At 30.5% G+C, this 24,020-nt stretch overlaps 1 pseudogene across 1 annotated transcript; it reads left to right on the top strand.

Annotated features, from left to right (window-relative positions):
- Nucleotides 1–5,270: 5,270 nt before the first annotated feature.
- On the top strand, nt 5,271–11,284 carry LOC111283826 (uncharacterized; annotated as a pseudogene). The gene is made up of 5 exons (XR_016340967.1): nt 5,271–6,211; nt 7,743–9,183; nt 9,918–10,134; nt 10,282–10,461; nt 10,553–11,284. The product of XR_016340967.1 is annotated as an uncharacterized LOC111283826 (transcript).
- The last annotated feature ends 12,736 nt before the right edge of the window (nt 11,285–24,020 follow it).

Below are 24,020 nucleotides of genomic sequence, written 5' to 3'. Positions count from 1 at the left end.
TATTTGGTTTGTGCTAATCCAGAAATATTTAAAAAAAATTAATGGTAATCTATGAATATTATCATATTAGATGCTTTTCACTCAGTAATATTGATCGTTATTTTACTTTGTCAAGAGAGAGGGTTAGATTATCACCAATCACGTAATCATATTACCACCAAAATATATGTCTATTTCAGATTATCAAGATACGATAATTTGAGGCAAACTTTTTTAATAATTTTTCCTTTATTTGTGAACCACTATGCCTCTAAGGCTATAAATGAACAAAGCCAAGCCAAGTATAAGCTTATTTGGACTCAAGTCGGCTAAATTTAGACAAACACAAACAAGTACCAAGCTCAAACCAAACTTAACAAATATTGTTCAAAGTCAGCTCGATTGTATGATCGAGCTTTTAGTCAAACTCAAACAAGTTATTAAATAAGTCATTAAACATGACTTGAAATTCTAGTTATCTAGAAAACATTAAATGTTGTTAGCCTAAAATTAATAAGCTAATAGTCAAAGGCCCACTTGGCATTGGTATTTGACTTTAAGTGACAACAGTGAGTGGCAATTTTATATAATCAACCTTTCCTTTTGCTTTGATTTCCTACTTATGTGGGATTGCTTAAAGAGACTTTATGAAGAAAAGTTTCTTTTCTATTTTTGTTTCTTCAAAACTTATCATATCTCCAATTTTAAGTACATAAAATATTATCACAAAATAATAATCCTAGAAAAAAATAGAATATTTTTAATCTACATTATGCATACTTTACAATGATATATCTTAAATCATGATTTGGATTATATTGAAAGATATTAAAGTTAAAATGAACTTACTTAACAAGAGCAAAATATATTATTTTAAGTTTTTTATTGAGTTTTTATCAAATTTGTTCACAAATGACTTAACAAATTTGTTTACGAATGTAAACGAGTTGAATATACTAATGTTTGAGTTCTGTTCGTTTATTAAATAAACTTTAAAATTTTGTTCAAATTCGCTTGTTTAACTTAACGAATGAATATAAATGAGTCATAACCAAACTCTTATACGAACAGTTCAACTAATGTTTTGTTCATTTACATCCCTAATGCCCTTGAGAATAATTTAAATAAAACACAAGAAAAATTCCTTTTTTCTATCTCTATTTTTTACTAAAGGTCAAATTATATCAATAGTTCCTATACTTTATTGAAATTAGAATTTTAATCTCTCTAGTGTAATTCATACAAATACAATTTTCATACTTTTTTAATTTGATAATTTTAGTCCAATCATTAACTTCGTTAAATTTTTACCATTAAGATTGTTGATGTGTCCGTTGACTTGCTAACATGGCCTTTGACTTAATTGATATAACATTTTGATTGGATATGAAATAAGCAAATGATGATGTGGATTTACTAGCATACCAATAAATCCATGTAGCATTTTAATGCCAACATTTTTTTCAAAAATTATAAGTAACAAATAAATAAATTTTTAAAAAATTGATAAAAAAATCCCTAAGAAATTTTTTTTCTAATTTATCCAAAAACTCATTCAAACAACTGATATCATCAAACTCAAATTCTGGCAACTGACTATTATGCTGGTTGCCATACATCAACATCGAAATGTCACCAAAACTAATCATAAGCTCTATTCAATCTTTTTTTATAGATTTATCAGCTCAGATTTAAAAAAAAAAAAACTTTCTTTTCCCATGAAAAACCAAAGAAACCCGAATCCTATGACCTAGATCTATAGTTGACTCCACCTCAATGGCTACCAAACTTTCTTCGAGCGTTCCCCCAACCTTTTCTTTGTGTTTCCACCATTGGGATTTGAAAAATACTTTCTAAAACACCTTGAGCTCCAAAGTCTCAAAAACCTAGCTTTCCTTTTTTTTTTTTTTTTTTGGTTTTTTAGGTTAAATATAAAAATAACCCATAAATTTTACAATTTTTATAATTTGGTATCAAAAAAATAAAATTATCATATTGATACTTAAATTTTCAATCTATCATCCATTTGGTATTTGAAACTAACATTGTTAATCAATTTATTGACATAACATGAATATCAAATAAAATCCTGATACATGTTAAAAAATCTATTCAATGCTAAATCATCAATTACCATGTCAACATTAAAAAAAAATTTCTAAAAAAAATTTTAAAACTAAATTAGTCTGATTAACAAAATTGAAAAATAAAAACTAATTTGATTAATTTTGTTTGAAATTAACTAAATTGGTTGAATGAATAGCTCTACCTAGAGATTGAATGCTCAAATTCATGTGAGTCTCCTAAGATATAATGTGGAGAAGGAAGCTAACAAACATGTTTGTTTAATTTTGTTAAAATAACGCATACATTCTTTTTTTAATACGCAGTTATGTAAAAAAAAAATAGTGATCTTAAGTTTATAGAGTTTGCCCTTTTTTTGTTAAATTAAGTTGGAGATTTATACCAACACTAGGTTTTATAACAACTTAAAAAAAAAAAGAAAGCATGGAAGCCAATTGTGACAAATAAAACTTAGGGCCCATTTGGATGGATAGTGAGATTGATTCTAATGAGATTGAAAATAACGATGAATATGAGATTAATTATTATAGCGGTGATATTAAATATTGTAACTATAAGATTAAAATTAATGATAAGATATATATTTGAATATAAATATAGCGGTGATAGTCAAATAAATTATACTGAAAAAAAAAGACTATTAAGGATATTGAATTAAAATTTATATGTAAAAAAAATTTTAATTTATAAAATAATAATATTTTTAATTCTTAATGTAATAATAAAATTTATTATTTTATTATATAATAAAATTTATTTTTATATTAACTTTAAAATTTTTATTTGATATTTTCTTAAATTAAAAAATAAAAAAATAAAAATACTGATAAATAAAAACAGTTGAGATACAAAGGACAAAGAACACCCCCAATTAGCCTCTGGAAGTTTCTCTCTCCAGTTATCAATTGGAGCTGCAAGTGAATAAAATTTCCAATCTCGCCATATTGAAGGAGAGCCAAACAAATTAACAGACTGATTAAGATAAAAAAGTGACACTGATCGTGCCACACTAATGCTTCATTGGCTTCCAAATGAGCCCTTATTGAAGAAGCCGTTCCACCAATAAGAGGTCATGGTCTGACTATTAAAAGCTCTGTTTGTTTCCTAAAAAGTGATTTTTTAAAAAAAATATTTATATTTTTAAGTGTTTATTTAATAAAAAATTGATTGATCAACGAAAAATAATTTATTAATTAATAAAAAATAAAGTTATTTTTTTAAAAAAATTATCTTATAGATTTAAAAAAGAGAAGATATCTTTTAAATAAAACTGTCTATAAGTATAATTATTTTATTAATATTTTTGAGTATAATTTTACTTATGAATAATATTATATTAATAAATAAATAAAAATAAATATTATTAATTTAATTAATAAATATTATAATAATATATAAATAAATAATATATTATTAATAAATAATATACTATTAATATAATATATTAATAAATATTATTTATAAATAATATTATAATATATTAATAAATAATATAAATAATAAATAGTTTTATTTTAAGTATTTTTTATATTAACATAATATTTTAATATTAAATATTATTATTAAAATATACTTATTTTTGAATATTAATAATTTTAATAGTAAATAATTTCAATATATTTTAATAATAAATAAATCTTATTATTTTAATAATTATATTAATATTATTTAGAAAACAAATTTTTTTAAAAATAATCAAATAATAAAAAATATTTTTTATTAACTTATCCAAATAACAAAAAATTTCCTTCAATTCAAAAAATATAGACATTTTTTAAAAATTATTTTTATGAAACAAATGAAATCTAAAAGTTTATTTGTGATTCATTTTCCCCAAGTTTTGGAGGAGGACATCCCAATTGGATGAGCATTAGCCCCTTTCGATGCGTCATTTTGATTACAGCAAAATATAACCTCCTCATACAAATTGTACCCTAACATTTCTTTGTATAAACCAATGCGGTTAGTAGAGTTATTTAATCTGCTTTCACTCTTTTATGTAAAAACTGAAGACTCGAAATTCATTCACTCTTCCCTTAGAATAATTGAATTGTCTTTCTGACCAAAAAAAAAAAAAAAATTGAATTGTCATGAAAGTGGTGGAAGCTGTTGGGCAATAGAATGCAGTACTACATGAACGAGGTTCCATTGAGCTTACCATTTTAAATAATTTGAACAGGATAATACTAACTATACAGATTTAGTTTCAATTTTCCTCTGCTGCCTTGTTAAAAACCTAAAATTCTGACCTTGCTAATTTTGTGCCTGCTCCAGCAAATTTTGTTAATAATATGAGTTCAAATGAATAGAATGTTCGAGAAATAGTTTATGATATTTTTTATTTTTATTTATTTATTAAAATTAGAAAAGAATTATAAATTGTATTTTTAAATTAATTAATTAAATGAACATATTACAAATAAAAAAAATTCTTTTTATTCAATTTATTTTCATTTAAAATATAAAAAAAATGAAATATTTGATGAACATTTTTATTTTATTTATTATTTTAAAATTAAAAAATAATAAATTTTATTTATGTTTAATTAATTATACCCTAACAAAAAAAATATTTGTCCTGGGAGAAAAAACAAAGGGATGACACAGTAAAAATCCATTTCCGTCAGCAAAAAGTTATGACATGCATTCATGCTGATCCTGACAATTCAACTCAAAATTGAAAGATTTTGATTTGATTTGGTTTTATATAATTAAGTTTTTTTTAAATCAAATTTTAAGTTAGATTGAATATTATTAAAAAAAATTAAGATTGAATTAAATTTAAATTTTAAAAAAATTTAATTCATTTGATATTATATAAAAAATTATTTTTTAATTTTTTATTTATATATATTTATATATTTATATTTAAAAAATAATATTTTATATTTAAAAAAAATTTATCAATACGATTTATATAATATAAAATTTAAATTAAATTTAAATATAAAAAATAAAAAAATATTTAAATCGAATACGAGTATAAATTTTATGTTTATAAAATTAAGTTGGATCAAGTGAGCAAAAATTTGCTGACCTGTTGCCAACACTAGCTAATCTCATTAAATCGTCCTTACCTTGATTCCATGCAAAATGCAAATCCCTCTTAACCCAACCAAAGTCATTTACCCAGTCGAAGTCCACCACCATCTTAATTCTGTGCTCCGCCACTGTACGTGCTGTCCATGCACATCACCTTATTCTTCTTCATCAAGCATCAACCGCTTACATCACTTACTGGTTATTACCATGATAAATTTGACACGTCTCATATCAGATATAGTCGTCCACATCAGCAAATGGACCCACTAAATCAGGGTTTGTTGAAATTCTCCGGTCTTTTGGCCAAACCAATATTCATCATTTCATCAACCTTTTATGAAAAATAATTAAATAAAAAATCGTTAAAAGCCTAAAAACAAAAATTGGAGCAAAACTAAAACACTACTGACACGAGTGGGAGTGGATATCAATGTCTGAACCAAGCAACCCAACTCAGCTCAGTTTCTATCCGTCTTCTCACTTGTATCTTACAGCAAAACCCCCATTTCCAAATGGCATTTTACTCCATTTTCTCTCCCCCCTTTCTCAAAGACTACCAAAACCCTCTTTAGCTAATCTCTCTCTTGCTCATCCCCGTAATCTGTATAGTAGACGACGCTGTTTTCTTTCTTTTTAAATCGAGAATTATTGAATGGCGTCAACGCCGCCGCACTGTTCAATCACAGCAACAACAAAGCCCTATCAGAATCATCAGTACCCACAAAACCACCATAGCAACGAACCTCACCCCCAAAGGTTCTCCCTCCCGATGCCTCCTCCTTCACCTTGTAGTGCGGCGAAACATACCACCACCGCCGCGGCCTCCACCACTCGTATTCCCTTCTCTCAGACCCCCACTCCTTTCCCTTCCTTCACCCCTGATTTCTCTGACCGTCGATCCACCCGGTTCGTCTCAAAAATGCACTTAGGCCGACCCAAAATTACCATTAATACCGGCCACACTTCTGTAGCCGAAGAAGTCCTTCAGCTCGCTTTACATAACGGCCAAGCTGGCCTTGAAAACGTTCTCATCTCATTCGAGTCTAAGCTTTTGCAGCTCCAATGATTACACTTTCTTGCTTCGAGAGCTTTGAAACAGAGGTGAGTACGGAAAGGTCATTGGGACGCTTGGGAGGCGAAATTTTAGATTTTGAAAAAAAAATGTAGATGAGGGAAAGTATAATTTTCGGAAAAATACGATATTAAAATTTTTTTTATATTTTTAAGATATTTTATATTCAGATTTATTTATTTAATTAAAAAAATTCACATATATTACTTTTTATATAATTATCATAATCTTTTATATATATATATATATATATATATATATATATATATATAGATATATGAAAACTCTTGAAAGGAGGCAGAGCCTGAAAAGCTCGATAAAGAGCTGCATTTTATCAAATCCTTGTGCATTTGCCTGCAGCTTCAGGAATGGTGCTAAAGCTTGAGTTGTAGCACAAAGTAACCATCAAGGTTTTGGCTTTAATCTGGGTTACTGATTGCCTTGAAGAATCTGGAAACACAGAAAATAATAACATCCCACAAAGCTTAATAACAAAAAAAATTCGATCTAGGCCTTAATTTAGACCATTTAAAAGATTAGTATCCATCGCCCAAATCAATTGTGTTGAACAATATTTCACCTGTAATGGTTCAAACAATCGTCGTTATTTCTTGGATTGTGCCTTGTGCAATTCTGGTTACATAATTCCATTCTTTGCTAAAGTGATATACTCGAGTCATCTTAATTAACAGTTATAGGCATGGATTTTTCTCATTTCCTCATTCTGTTTTCTGCTTAAAACAAATCTTCCAGCAGCCAACCTTCTTATGGATATAAGAAATCTGCAGAATCTGCAGAATCTTCATCCCTATCTTGTTTGTCAAAGAGCTATGGAACGACCAACGCTCTACTTTCAACTTATTGATGGAAAAAGATGCAAGAGGCATTGATTAAAGGGTTCCATGACAATTGGCCTTCATAAGTAGTAAACCATTTTGCAGAGAAATAATAGCTTAATATGCTACCAGCTAATAAAAACTCAGGTAAGAGAAATTAGTCTTTAAAGGCGTTTTAATTGAAAAGTACTTTAAAGAATTAAATTTTTTTCAAAATTTTTAAGACGTTTTTATTGAAAAAATCCCTTAAATAATTGATAAAAATTTTTCAAAACGTTTTGAAAATCAAATGTCATAATTGATGAAAGGTGTGTGAAAATAGATTATGTCATAATAATATTTTGATTTATAAAAATAATTTTTTTTAAAAAATATCAATTAATACGTGTTAATTGAAAAAATATCTTAAATAATTAACTTAAAAATTATTTAAGACGATCGAAGAATCAAACATCATTAATTATAATATAGGAAAAATTTTAATAAAAATTTATAATGAATTTTAATCAACATGCTTTTTTAAAAAATAATAATAATTTTATAATTTTTTATTTAAATTAATTTAAAAATAAAATAATTTTTTTAAAAAATTTTAAAATATTACATCAAAATTAAAATTTTGATTTCGAGATTTTAAATATTATTAAAAATTTATATTTTTTTTTCAAAATTAAATTATTTTAAATCAAATAAAAAAATCAAATACTTATCATAAAAAAAATTTATAGAGATCGTAACGTCCTTAAATGTTTTAAATTTGCAGTTAGAAGAGAGAGAGGAAAAACTGAAAAACTTAGCTCGTGCCATGATTAGTATTCTTAGTTGATTGGGAAAAGTTGAACTTGCCAAGGGTATTTTCGAGACTGCAATAAGTGAGTGTTGTCGAAGTACTGTTTTTGCATTCTCTGCTTTAATTAGTGCTTTTGGGGGAAGTGGGTGTTCTGATTAGGCCATAAAGGTTTTCTCTTCGATGAAAAACTATGGATTGAATCCAAATTTAGTTACTTATAATGCTGTGATTGATGCTTATGGGAAAGGTGTGGAGTTTAAAAGGGTTGTGGAGATTTTTATGAGATGTTAAGGAGTGGAGTGCGGCGAGATCGAATTACTTTCAATTCTTTGCTAGCGGTTTGTAATAGAGGGGGTTTATGGGAGGCCGCAATGAATTTGTTTAGTGAGATGGTTAATAGAAGGATTGGTCAAGATAATTTCACTTATAATACACTTTTGGATGCAGTTTGTAAACGTGAACAAATGGAGTTGGCTTTCGAGATTATGGCAGAAATGCCTGCAAAAAACATTTTGCCTAATGTCGTTACTTATAGTACTATGATTGATGGGAATGCGAAAGGTGGTAGATTCGATGATGTACTCAATTTGTTTTATGAAATGAAATTTTTGGGTATTGGTTTGGATAGAGTTTCATATAATACTTTGCTTTCTAGTTATGCACAGCTTGGTAGGTTTGAGGAGGCTCTAGATATTTGAAGGGAGATGGGGAGTTCAGGAATCAGGAAGGATGTCGTTACTTACAATGCACTTTTGGGTGGGTTCGGGAAACACGGGAAGTATGACGAAGTTAGAAGCCTGTTAGAAGTGATGAAAGCACAAAAGGTGTCACCTAATTTACTGATTTACTTCACAGTTATTGATGTGTATTCAAAGGGTGGTTTATATGAGGAGGCAATGGATGTTTTAAGAGAGTTTAAGCGAGCAGGATTAAAGGCTGATGTTGTACTCTATAGTCAATTAATTGATGCCTTATGCAAGAATGGGCTGGTGGAATCTGCTCTATCCTTGGTTGATGGGATGACAAAAGAAGGGATTAGGCCTGATGTTGTTACATGCAATTCTATCATTGATGCTTTTGGTTGGTCTGCAACTGCAGAATGTGTGTTTGATGCTGGTGGTGAGATCAGTGAGTTCCAAACTAACTCTTCTTCTTCATCAGTAGTTGAGCGGGGTATTGAGGCAAAGCAACAGATGGAGAGGATAACCGGATGGTAAAAATTTTTGGGCAGCTGGTTGCTGAGAAAGGAGGTCAAGCAAAGAGAGATTGCAGAGGCAAGCAGGAAATCTTGTGCATCTTGGGAGTTTTTCAGAAGATGCATGAGTGTTAGAAATTAAACCAAATGTTGTCACCTTTTCAGCCACCTTAAATGCTTGCAGGTATAGTTACTTAACTTGTCCTCTGCCTATTAATTAATCTGTTTCATATCTTGTTCGGTGAAAATTGTGGACTTGGTGTGACAGTTCCAGAGTCCTGTTTCTTTTTAAATCCTCTTAGTTGTGTTTATTGAAAATTTTGAAGTTGATATAGCAATTAAACTCCTGCCCGTGCAAAATAGTTTGTGGGCGCCCTATTTGTATTTTATGGGTTTTATGGCTTAGTTTTTGCCTAGAAAACCGAGGTGGCACTCATTGTTTGAGAATTTCATGTATATGTTTAATTTTATTTGATGCAATGATATAAAAGTAGATAGTCAAGGTTCCTTTTATTGTCATACTTGTGGTTTTAAATTTCTCAGCTATGTATGAGCGAGGTTCAATTCATTGTTGTTAAAGTCTAGAGCCAGAAATGCTTTTGCCTGCATTAATGCAGGACTTATATATATACACACACACACAATCGTAACTGAATTAGTTCTAGCCCTTTCAGAAAAAAGACATGTCTGCAACTTTTGATTTGCGCTCTGTTAGCTTACTCATTATCCACTTGCAGTTGAACAATCAAGCACACAATACATCAGGCCCCGAAATTTACTTGATGTGGCAAGGTTTATCTGATTTGCAAATAGTGGGGACTTTTATTTGTCAGTCTACCTCTTTTCTTGTTGTATGTATTGAATAATCTTTATCTGAAAAACCTGGATGATCATTTCTATGTATTGCTTTGGATGCAGCAGCTGTGATTCCTTTGAGGATGCTTCAATGTTGTTGGAAGAGCTACAGTTGTTTGATAATCAGGTCTATGGTGTTGCCCATGGACTTCTTATGGGCTATAGGGAGAATATTTGGATCCAAGCTCAGTCCCTATTTGATGAAGTGAAGTTGTTGGACTTTTCAACTGCTTCTGCCTTTTATAATGCTCTGATTGACATGCTGTAGCACTTTGGCCGGGTTAGCTTTTGTAATGCAGTTGGACCACTTGTTTGATGCACTTCTTACTTAGTTGTGTTCCACTATGATGTTTATTACTTCCTATCCTTATGATTTTAGTAACTTATACAATTTAAAAATTGACACTGTTAAAATGTTACCTTGGAGGAATGAGGAGGCCAACTAGTTGTGCTTGAAGGGAAACGCCAGCAAGTATGAGAGAATGTATGGTCTAATTCTTGCTTAGATTTGCATCTTATATCATCTGGTGCTGTTTGAGCAATGGTGCATGCATGGTTGCTTGCTAAACGTATGTTTTGACTGTCACGAATTGCCAAAACTGCTAAGGTAACCAAATTGGTTTTGCATTTAATGGGCCGATTAACATTTTTTTTTGTACCATCTTGTTTTAAAAATAAATGTCTGCTTCTTTGTCCAGCATTTTGACAGGTTGGGGCAAACATAGCAAAGTTGATGGTGATGGTGCTCTAAGGCGAGCCATTGAGGCACTCCTCACTGGCGTGGGTGCACCCCTTCGGCTTGCTAAGTGTAACTTAGATAGATTTGTATCTACAGGTCCGTAGTCACTGCCTGGTTAAGAGAATCTGGTATACTAAAGTTGCTTCTTCTTCATGACGATAGAACACATTCTGAAAACACAAGGTTTGAACAAATTTCAAATTTACAGACACTTCATTTATGGTAGTTTGCATAATATAACGAAACTTTTTTTTTTTTTTTTTGGTTTTTCCTCATGTTTATCACTATTAGTTGTACAAATTATCAAAGAATTGACGTAAATATCTCGGTCTCTCTCGCTCTCACCCTTGACCTCTGCATTCTATACTTCCTGTTAATACAGTAACCAGCAGAAGATTGAAATTCGTTCTGTTTGAAGTTAACGAATGAATAAAAAAGAGGCAAAAAATGGCTAAAGATTTGCGTCCAATATCGTGATAACTAGCAATTTTATGTTTATAAACGAACCAAGCTTTCAACTTTATCGTCTGCCGTCCATATTCTATCACGTACTCCGTTGTCACTGAAGAAGTGAATATATAGATAAAGTGATAAGTAAGAAAAATTTTTAAAAATCTTTACCAAAATAAAGTTTAAAACAAATTTGATTAAACGATATTAAGTTTACAACTTTAGTGAATGTATTCTACTAAGTGGCTTTCAAAATGATTCATTAACCAAGATGTTTCTTAAAACAATTATTGAAAACTTTTCCATGAACTGGAATTTTTTAAAAAAAATTTAAGATGGAGTAACACGTTAAAAAATTCAACAATTTGAAATTAAAAAAATAATATTTAATAGATTTAAAGTTTAAATTTCAATATTTATAATTATTTTTCTTATCCATAGACCATGATCACTTTTGTATATATAAAAAAAAATCAACAGTTTGAAATTATATTTCATTAAACAATAGTTTAGTAAAATAGTTGTTTATCAAAGAGTTTGCTCAAAAACAAAAAAAAAAAAGCCAAGTGGGTGAAAAACTCCTATTAGTATCTACTTATTCCGTTTTCGTAATTGGGCAAAATGGAAGACAACAAAACAGTAACTGGCCTACCTATTCAGCCCATTAGCCTCCATTTAGTTTTTTGAGCTTCTTCAGTCTGTACAAGCTTTTGCTTTTCTTCGAACGGTAGATAGACTCATCACTAGTCCACATTTAATGTTTTGGGTTTAAGCCCACAGTTCAATCTCAAAGGTTTTCTCTTTCTTTTTTTGCTTATTACTTTTATATCTTTTATTTTTATTTTCTTAATCTAACGGCGGTTTGACAAATCCTATTTCATTCAGGACTAGGATAATTATAATTCCCTATATATATATATATATATATATATATAAATATAAGCATGCAAGCACCTTCTCATACAAGTATTACTTCAAGTTAATTGCTCAAATTCAATCCTCAACGTTTGATCATCACCTTGGGTTTATTCCTTATTGTTCTTTTTTTTCTTCCTTACGGGAACTGTGACCATGCCGCAGTTGTACCATGTGTGGCAACCGGATGAGGATGAAGAACCTGCTCGGGCTGATCAAGATTTTCAACAAGTCAGATTTGTTTTTCAAATCCTTAGAATGCTTAAAGATGATAATGGGCGTGTGAGAGAGAGAGTTGAAGAATTTTGGGATAGCAGCTTGTGGATTCGCTCCGAACTGCTTTCCTCTGCTGACATATTTGTTTTGATAGCTGGCTATTTACGTGACGCTTTATTTTACGATGACGTTATTGAAGAGGTGCTGAATGGAACTTTCTCTGAAATAACCTCCATTCTGTATAAAGAAGAGAATTCCAAACTCGGCGTAGTACCGATAAGGTTATGTGTTTTCAAATGGGAACGTTGGGAAGATGAGGCAGGGGCAGAGGAAGATGACAATATGGCAATAGAAGAAGCAATGGCAGAAACCGCTCTAAAACCAGTACCTGCAACTAAAGAATCCATACAGGCACTACGCAAGGTCAAGCTTGGAGATATTCCTCCTTTTTCTTCCGAACGATGTGTGATTTGCTTTGAGGAACTCTCACTGCTGGCAATGGATCTCATAAGCATGCCCTGCTCTCATCTCTTTCATGAAAATTGCATTGTGAAGTGGCTGAATACGAGTCATTTGTGCCCATTGTGCCGCTTTCCGATGCTGACTAATGCCAATGATCAATGATGTGGTCGATCAGTTGTGTGGTTTTAGTTTCCCTATCATCATTGTATTACCAAATTTTGTTGCTATTATTATTATTATTATTATTATTATTTTTATAGTTCATAATTGCTGGGCCTTTAGCGTTTTATGTAGTCGCTGAATTAATTAAGTTCGCAACCGATATCTTTCACTTTTTGGGAACTTATTTTTGTTCCCATGGGCCTTCAACGTTTTATATAGTTGTCTAATAGAAATAAATTGTGGTACTATTTTTGTATGGTTAACAGCGAACAAGAAAAAGAACAAGACTTCATACAACTATAAACCCCCTCAAAAAACATGAGTAAATGAGATTCATTTTAAAATGTCTTTGGACTTCTCACAACTGATCCTAAATTTGTGTTGATCTTGATCTTACTTTCCCTATATGAATCCAAGACTAGGAAAGAATATTTTTGCAAATTAGTTGTGTTAGTCGGTTCCAATAGTACTTTCAAAGAAAGTGCCTTTTATTATTATTATTATTATTATTATTATTATTCACAAGAATCAAGTCCTTTCACAATTTGGAATAGGATCCTATTTAAGGTTTTGTTCAGGTAAACACCAAGTTGCAGATTGCTTATCCTCCTCCCTTTGGTTCACGTTCCCAATCATAGATAGCATGGCTCTTTTTTTAGGTGCGTGATCATGGCAAGAAGAGAATCGTAGGAGAGTACGAGGCGGATGGGTTCGAGGAGTAATGGTTTTCGCCCGAATTTGAGTGTGGCTCCTACCGCCGTTTTCGTAAAGTTGGAAGTCGTAATCGGCGCGGACTTAGAAGGATGTTAGACGATGTGAAGTTGATATTAGGAGGAGAGAAGGAGAAGAGAAGGAGAACAATTCTGAATCCCTCGCCATTCCAGCAATAATATTATGCGTCAAAAAGTTTTGGCAAGATTGGAAGATTATTTAGAGGCCAGGGCGCTAGAGTTGTCAATGCAAGAAGCTCCTAAGCCAGTACCTGCAATGTTAAAATCCATCCACTCTGCGGCGGCGGTGGGTAATGGAGCCTAAGGAGGCCTGGCCCTCCTAAAAAATTTTATAACTTAGTATGGGTTTTGGTTTTTAATGGCTGTTTTTTTACTGTTTAGCGACATTTATTAACGCCACTATAAGGTTTGCGACATTTGCGATAAACGTCACACAAAGTGCCGCTTATATACGCATCGCGGTAAATAGTGACATTTTCGAAAAAATATCTCAGTATTAACGGTGTTTATATATGAAATACTGTAATTTTAGTGATGTTTATATCTTTGAGACACCTCTACTTTAGAGGCATTTGAATATAAAAACGGCTCAATATTAGCGGCGTTTGTATCTTTTAGTCGCCGCTAATTTAGTGACGTTTTTATGAGAAAAACACCGTTGCATTAATGATGTTTGTATTAGAAAATGTTGCTACTTAAGAGGCTTTTGAATCTTAAAACACCTCAATATTAGCGACGTTTGTATATTGTAGGTGCCGCTAATTTAGTGGCGTTGTTATGAGAAAAACACTGTTGCTTTAGTAGTGTTCCGATAAAAAAACGTCACCTAACTAGTGGCGTTTGCTGGAAAGAGCGTTGCTACTTATAGTGGCATTTTATGCTAAAAACGCTATCATTATGTAAAAATGTATTTTTTTTAATTTGTTATAATAAATTTTATTTTCAGTAAATAACTTAAATTCAGAAACTAAAATTAATATTAACTTTATTCACGTTTAAATATACATCCAATTAATACAAAGTTTAATAATTAGTATAATAACATTCAAATATTTTTTAATATATTAACAAAATAAAAAATTAAAATGTATCAAATGGATGACTGCATACATTTTGCTGGCTGCCAATTGATGAAGAAAATTTTTTACTTTGGTCATTAGCGTGCTCAAGAACCTATTGAATAATACCATTCAATTTTTAACACTTCATTGTATACTTTTTTTTATTTAAAAATTTTAATATTTACTAAATATAATACCTGAGTTGGTGGAGCCTCAAGATCATTTTCTGGAAATTGTTGTTGCACAAAATTCATAAGATGATCGAATCAATCATGCAACTAGTGAAATTTTGCACGCTCTAGCTCCATTCTAGCACATTCTTCTTCAATTTTGACACGCTTTTGTTCTCTTTCTGCTTTCATTTGCTGAAAAACGTTGTTGCATAGTTTGCAACTCCCCTCTCAATATTGAAATATCTCGCGAAGACTGACTTGCTGAGAGTGTAAATTGCGGAGAGTTATGTCCATAGTAGGTAGCTGGTGTTGGACCCAATCCAAGGCCTCGGACTTGTCCATGCCTTTCTTTTCCAGCAACTTCTATGAATATTCGATTTTTCATTTCTTGCATGTTGAGAGAACCTTCAGATGCTACTTCAATCGTAGCAGCCATTTTCTCTTTCGCTTTCTCTTGTGAATTTGTCATATACAACTATCAAGTTTAATGATTAATTGATTATATGTTAAAAAGAGTAAATATTTACTTTATGTTAAAATAGATGATACAATTACCATAATTTCTTGTGTTTCGATATTCTTGTAAGATTCATCTTTTTTTGTGTGTTACGCGAAAAAGTTTCACACGTCCAATTGTACTACCCATCTCATTCTCCTATACAAAAACATATGTTATTTGATAGGATATATATCAACCGTAACTTATTTATGCATATTAATCTTGGTAATCAAGTGTTAAAATTTTGAATAATTTTAATCTCATTTATTTATATTTTGGCCTTGTAACAACACAATTGTCTTAAACATACACAAAGAATAAAAACATTTTAGGCTTTAACACATATCGATCATGGAAACCAAATTCAATTATTTTCTCCCGGTTTAATATGAATGATTGAAGCCATTCAATATGTTGAATGGCATCCAAAATTTATTTGTATATTTGCCTTTTATATGCAAAAATATTCCCAAACAGACATATTTGACAACTTTTCTCCCATATCAACCATAGAAACTAAGTTCAATCAATCAGACAAGCTTAATATCAAGTATTGAAGCTATCGAAATTGTTAAAATACAACAATAACAACAACCAGTTATTTAAGGTGTAAATATACGTAAATAATAACTTTTCATACATATCATCTGTGTAACTAAATTCAAAACTTTCGATAAGTTTAATATCATGTATTGAAACAATCAAATCTATTAAAATAGAACAATAAATGTTAATTTGCATATTTACCTTTTAACGGCAGAAAAAGTTCATTCATTGGAATAAGTTAATTATCATAAACTTACGATTTTTTTTTGCTTTCTTGCAAAACTTTTTGATCCACTTGTGTGACTATATTTCTATTACTTTCTACTACCAATCCCAATCTGTTCTCTTTCCTGTTATAAAAAAAATTGCATATATGATAAAAATACAAATATTACCAACTGAAACCATCAAACACTTTCATCATTTTATTCTGTTATATAAAGTTATAAACTAGTACCTCTCATTTTCTTGAGAACCAAAATCTAACTAATTGTTCATATTGTCACCTAATCACATTACAGGGTAGATTTTGCATCATCGCCTCTACAATAGTATTTCGATCAAAATACTTATTCTTCAAACTATGCTTATAATCTTTCCATTTCTTTCCCAATGACTTAAGCACAAATGAAGTTGGTATTTCAAGTACAAATCTTAACTGTAAAATACAATAAGAAAAGTTTGAATAAGTAAACAAAATGTAAAATAAAAAATTTGAATATATTTAATTAATTATACTAATACCTCAATAAAGTTTAACGTATCGACCTTAACTTCTTCTGGAACATTATGCCATGTTTCATAATGAATAGGCAATTTCATTCCATTATGGGCTAGCATACCTAGAAATTCAACCAATAGTTGAGCCTCTTCACAAATTGGTTGCCTATCAGAGTTTGCAAATACTACAATACGCTCATTAGGAGGTAGTGCAAATAATTCCTTCAAAGTTGTTTGGCCTCTAGTCCTTTATTGACCATTGTTATCAACTGCAAAAAATATAAAATATATTTGTAAAATCGTAACACTTTTATCATTATTCTCGAATTCTAAAATTGGAGTTTATCGTACCTGCATTCAATTTTAAAGCATAATCAATTGATGGGGTACTATTTAAACCTGGACCTTTCGTATTGCCAGATTCAATATCAGTTGAAGGGTTAGAAGTGACGGAGTTAGATCCGACAGTACGTTCATTTGCTTGCAAAAGATTCAGTCCATAGTCAATATCTACTAGTACCGCAGACGATTTTGAACTAATATCTCTGATATGTTTTCCTTTCAACCTACTTCTCCGCATTGTAGCTTACCTACATCATAAAAGCGAATATAGAAAAAATGTTAGTTCAGAAGGTATATAAAGACATTGGCATTTTAAGAAATCAAAACCTACGATATATAAAGAACATATCGATTTAATTAAATCAAAATATAATGTATGATTTAGAAGACAATAATTATACAATAGCGAATGTGACATTATTTACATACTATTATTTACTACATTATGTCTTAAATACTCGAATAACAAATTATAGATGCACAGAATCATTGTTCGTAAATGTCTTTAGTAACATCTTTGTGGACCCACTGAGCGTAGGTACTGGAGATATTCTCATCCAAGTTTTGTTAAGCAAAAGGATAACATTCAGTTCCATGTTCAACATCATTTTTGGTATCTAACCCTATATCAAATAAGTCTTTAAGTGTGTTTTGAAGATCAACAAACCAACCCAATTCTTTTGAATCTTTAGAGTAAAATACTTGTTTGACTTAAGATGAAAATGCATAAGGTTCATCCATGAGTTGTTGTCTAGTGTGAATTAATCAAGAAAAATTTACAAGTGTAAATTCATATTGATCTTTCTTAAAACCTCTTACACTATTCACATCAGCCCAATCACACCGAAATAAGACAACTTTCCACTTGCCATAATAATCCAACTCAATGATGTCATTAATCATGCCATAATAGTCAACATTTCCCTTTAAAGGGTTTGTGTCCCTAGCACTAGCATAGCTAGTAGTTGATGAAGTTACAACAACTCATGGATTTTGTGTACTTCTAAATCTTTCACGAGATTTTGTGTGAAATCTAAATCCATTAATGATGAAACCTTTGTATCGTTTCATAATCCGATTCGAACCGTGTGAAAGACACTTCACCTTTTCACTAACAAGCCTTCCACTCCAAACCTATAAAAGTGAAATAAATATATATGTGTTATTAATGTTATTTTTACCGTAAGTATTCTATGTAGATAAAAAATAATGGGAAGCATGGCATTACTTACAGTTGCTCCTAACCATTCATGAAAGTTTTCAGCGAACAACTTATCAAGTTCTCGAGGGTTTGATCGTCGATAATGTGCAGGATCTCTCAAATTATTTCTATACTCACTATAAAGCATCATGATAAAGTATTAACAATAAAAAAAAACACAATAAATTATGCCTAATGTAATGAATAATTTTCTTGCTAAACAACTTACGTGTGAAATGATTCAATTGAGTCATGATGAAAAAGAACATATCGATGAACTTGTGCCCAAGATTTATCATCTAACTCCACCAATTTAGCTTTACCTATAGGTTGTCCAAAACTTTGAAAAGATAATTGTAAGCCGAGTCTGTATGCTGCATACCAACATTTCTCAAAGGCCTATTAAATCTCTTTTCAACATCTTTCAAATAACGAGAACAAAATGTCACACTCTTCTACTAAATATCCTTAAGCAATAGAACCTTCCGGATAGCATTTGTTGCGACAATAAGACTTTAACCTCCCTAAAAACCTATAGCATAAAACATTAGTTATATGTTATTTTAAGTAGATTGGCTTGATAATTAATAAAAATGTAATCAATCTATTAATTAATAATACCTTTCAAAGGATACATCCACGATAATAAATCGACCCACCGACTTTTGCTTCATATGGATGGTGGATAACCAAATGCATTATAATAGTGAAAAAGTTTGGAGGGAAGATCTTCTCTAAATGGCATAAAGTAATCATGGCTCGATCTTGAACTTTGTCAAGCTCTTCCATATTCATACATTTCTAACATAGAGATTTAAATATGTTACTTAATTCAATTACCACAGAAGTCACTTGCTTTGACATTGATGAATGTAAAGCAATTGGAAGTAAGTCTTGCATCAAAATGTGATAATCATGTAACTTCAATGAAAAAAGTTTTCGCTCCTTCATATTCACACATCTTGATATATTTGACGTATAGCCATCTGAAACTTTGATATTTTTTAAAACCTTGCAAAACACATCTTTTTTAGCTTTAGAAATCCTAAAACAAACTGCAGACAATCGATATTTACCATTAGGAAGCAACATCGGATGAAGGTCTGGGTGAATCTCTATATCAACTAGGTCAAGCTGACTCTTTAAGTCATTCTTAGATTTTTTATTCACATTGAAAATTGTCCTGATAATATTTTCGCAAACATTATTCTCTATGTACATCAAATCAAGGTTATGATGTAATAAATTATATTTTCAATAAGGCAACTCAAAAAATATACTTTTTTTTTCACAACTCATACTCATTGGGGTCATTTACTTCATCGTCCTCTTCATCACTTTGAACATCAAGATCACCAACTTCTATATAACTATCACCAATTTTTGTAATACGAGGTTAGACACCTTTAAAGATGTCCCTCTCTCTTTTTCTTGATGGAGTCATTTTTTCATATGTGAAATTGATATCTTTTAACTTTGACAAGATATTAGACCCACTAATGGGTAAAGACGATTTTCTCAACTCTTCAGCTCCATTAAAGAGATGTTTTTGAAATCTAAAATGATGATTATCATTTAACCATTGATGGTGTCCCATATAACAGAACTTTCTACCATTACGTAATCACGTCGAACATGTCTGTACAATATAACATGAACAAGTATAAAAACCTTTTGTACTCTAATAAGATAAATTTGCATAAGTAAAAAAATCATTGATAGTCCATAATAAAACAGCATGCATATTAAAGTTCACTGCTTTTAATGCATCATAGGTCTCAACTCTTTTTCATAATTACTTTAACTCTTTAATAAGAGGTTGTAAGTAGATGTTTATATCATTACCCGAACCTTTTTCCCCAAGAATTATCATAGACAATATAAATGACTGTTGCTTCATAGCAATCCATGGTGGTAAATTGTAAAGAATCAATACAACTGGCCAAGTACTATAAGAAATACTCATCATTTTAAACGGGTTGAATCCATCAGATGCCAGTCAAAGCATAACATTTCAAGGATCAGATGTAAAGTCTGGAAACCTAAAATGAAATGACTTTCATGCCAAAGAATCTATAAGATGCCTCGATGATCCATCATCCGTCTATTTTTCATGATGCCACCTTATTGAATCTATAGTTTTGGAAGACATGTAGAGTCGTTGAAGTCTTGGTATTAATGGAAAATAGCGTAAAACCTTAACAGGCTTTTTTTTGACACATACCTCATCACCATCATCATTCAACCTTTCATCGAGGTTTATGTCGACCAACGAGAAATACCACACAAATGACAAGATTTTTTATTTTTTCTATCCTCCCAATACAACATGCAATCATTGGGACAACTATGAATTTTTTCATATCTGAGACCTAAATCCTTAATCATCTTCTTTGATTCCTTACAAGATTCAAGGATTTTTGTAAAAGGAAACATTTCTTTCATAAACTGTAATAATAAAGTCAGAGAGTTTTTTGTCCATCCACATAAGCATTTCAAGTGAAAAAGATGAACACAGAAAGACAACCTTGAATGCTTTAATCCCTCAAAAAGTTTTTCATTTATCTCCTCAAGCAACCTATAAACCTTAGATACTTTTCTTCTAGGTTGTTGGTCATGTACACCTATCACAAGTTCACCAAATTCATGCATTTCTACATTGGACTAATTAAATCCTTCATTTTAGGGAGAAAGATTACGTAAATTTTGGTTATGAATGTTAAAACCATCTAGTAACATGCTTTCAATGTCATCTGCTATAAAAGGATCATGTTAGTGATGGAGAGCCTTTGATGTTGAAGAAACTGTAGTGAAAGGCCTTGATGGTATAGACTCTCCATGAAAATACCAATTACCATATCTCGATAGAAATCCAATACAAATTAAATGCTCATAAACATCTTGATGCATTTTTTCACTCGATATTAGCACATTTCACATATGGGCATAATATCATATTATCTTCACTTGTATTCTCAAATGCAAAATTAAAAAAATTTTTCACTCCATCTCTATAGTCTTGACTTAATCTTGACTTTTGCATCCAATTCTTATTCATTTATTAGTTGCTACATTATCAGACCAAATGTATATAAATAATTAATATGAAAATGAACATGTACAATACTTAAGTTTACTATATTTTAAACAAAAGATAATAACATGACCAGTACTTATGCAAAATGAGAACACCTTATTGTGAAGTAATTTATCAGCTACCAAATATTATAATTGTTAAAACTCTGCTGCTAATGTAAACAATACCCAAGAGTATTTGTAGTTAGGGTTGACATAAGGTGAAATAAGGTGGGTTTTAGAGAAAATTTCTTTCATCAAAAAGAAAATCGTGAATTGCAAAAGCTGAAGGAATAGTCAAATGAAGTAAAAGCTAAAGTCAAGAAGTAATAAATAGTCAAAATAGGGTTCTAAAAGACAATGCTCAAATTCTAAAAGTGAAAGGAAATGAAAAGTAAATTGTACTTGGTCTGGAAAGAGAAATAGTATAATAATAAAGATCAAGCTTGAAGTTGGTGATTAGATGCATTAAGTTTAGGAAAATTTTTATTGGATAAGATTATGGAAGGCGTTTACTAACAAAAAATGCCAGCAATAATTCCCTCATAAATATTTTTTGAATATATTATAGGTGCCTTGAACACATCGCCACGTAAATTTTAACACGGTTATTTAAGGCGTATATCCAAGAAAGACGCCTTTAATATCACAGTTTATAGATAATAAGTGAAGGCAGTTCCAGATAACGTCTTCAATAATTTCTTTAAAAAATTTTTTTCAGATTATTAAAGGCATCTTTTATTATGAACCACCTTCAACATATCACAATGGTTATGGAAGGTATTTATTTGAGAAGGCACATTCAATATACCTTTAAACTTAGTAATCCATTACTGAAGGTGTTTGTTAGTAACAGACGCCTTCAAAATTTTTTCATTAAAAATTTTGGGAATCAGTAAAGGCATCTTTTACTATAAAATATGTTCTATATACCGTCACACAAATTTTAACACGGTTATTGAAGGCGTATATCCGAGAAAGACGTTTTTAATAATTCCTATCATAGTTTGTACATAATTAGTGAAGGCAGTAGGATAACAATGCCTTCAATAATTTTCCTAAAAACTTTTTTTTTGGATTATTAAAAACGTATTTTATTATGATATGCCTTTAATATACCACGATAGTTATGGAAGGTATTTATTCAAAAATGCACCTTCAATATACCTTTAAACTTAATAATCCATTACTGAAGGCATTTGTTAATAACAGACGCCTTCAAAATTTTCTCACTAAAAATTTTGAGAATTATTAAAGGCATATTCTAGTGTAAAATGCCTTCTATATACCGCTACACAAATTCTAACACGGTTATTAAAGGCGTATATTCAAGAAAGATGTCTTTAATAATTTTTATCATAGTTTGTAGATAATTAGTGAAGGTAATTTTTTACTGAAAATGTCTTTTATAATTTTTAAGAATTAGAAAAGGTATTTTTTTTTTTTTTTATAAAAAATGCCTTTAATAAGTTGGTTGGATAATTTTATAAGCTTATAATTAAAGGCATCTTTTTTGTAAAAAATACCTTCAATAATTTTTAATAAACTTTTCAGGTGATTATTGAAGGCGTTGTTCCATGGAAATGCCTTTAATAATTAATTTTATATTCATGTCCCTGCTTTGAACATAGGAATTTACAGAGGGCTGAAACATAGAATGATTAAAAGCTACGTTATTCAACCACATAAACCGAACCCTTAAACATATTTCTTGTAGACCATTGATTTCTTTCTCCCATTCCTCGCCACTGACCTTCAACAAATCACCACTACGAACTTTTGTTTTAACCGGTAAGTTTTTTTTAAGTTTACTGTATTATTTACAATATTCATTAGAGAATTTTTATTTTTTCGGTTCCTTAATATTGACATATGTGTTTATATATTTTCATTAACTTTATCGTCAGCATAGTCATCCAAGATTCTATTCATATTGTAAGTATATTGTTTTTATGTAGTACTCATTAAATATTGTGGTTTGCTGAACCTTGTTGACTGTTAATGTATTACTGAATGGTATTGTATGATATTGGGGGTCTGAATCATATTTTATGCTGAATGGTTTGTTGAACCTTATTGTCAATATTATTTTGCTGAATGGGTTTGAATGAAATTGAGAGGCTGAATCGTATGCTGAATCGTATGCTGAATGGTGTTTCTGAGTGATTTGTTGAAGGCTGTGTATGGGCACATTGTTGAATGGTATGCTAAATGCTATTTCTGTACATAGTATGGTATTGGTTGTATTAAATTAAGTACAATGATCAATTTAGAGGGTCATATTGTGTAATTCGTATAATTATGATTAATATTGTAGGTATTATGGACTTCGAACAACATCATTCTCGTTTTAATGAACATGTAGAAGAAAAAAGTGTAGGCCAAAAAAGAAAGGGAAGGGGCCTAAATAAACAAATCAAAGTGAATGACACAAAAATTCATGTTGATTTCAATCAAAGTGGGCAGCCTATGTCAGAAGGAGCTGCCAAGATGGCTACTCATATTGGAGCCATCATCTGTTGGAAGATTTCAATTACGTACATCGATTGACGATGAGTTCCTAATGATTTAAAGGATGAGATATGGCAGTCCGTTGTGGTATGTTTATTCAACTATTTTGTAAAATTTGTTAAATGATAATTTAATTGAAATTTAATGTATTGATACTAATTGTGTTAAGTTATTTAGGAACGGTTCGACGTCCCAATTGAGTGTAAAAAGATTGTGTTGTAATTTGCTGGGAAAGCTTTCAAAGACTTTAAAAGTAGATTGACAACCTAATATATTTTACCGTTGGCTGGTGAAGGTGATGTTTTGGCTATTCCACCTGCAACATGTACAGATGTCATAAGTGTTGAAGATTGGACAAATTTT

The sequence above is a fragment of the Durio zibethinus genome, chromosome 3 (assembly GCF_047325235.1).
Source record: "Durio zibethinus cultivar Kanyao isolate XHJ-2024 chromosome 3, ASM4732523v1, whole genome shotgun sequence".
Classification (NCBI taxonomy): Eukaryota; Viridiplantae; Streptophyta; class Magnoliopsida; order Malvales; family Malvaceae; genus Durio; species Durio zibethinus.
The sequence above is the reverse complement of the archived record's forward strand: the minus strand, read 5'-3'. Positions and strand labels throughout refer to the sequence as shown.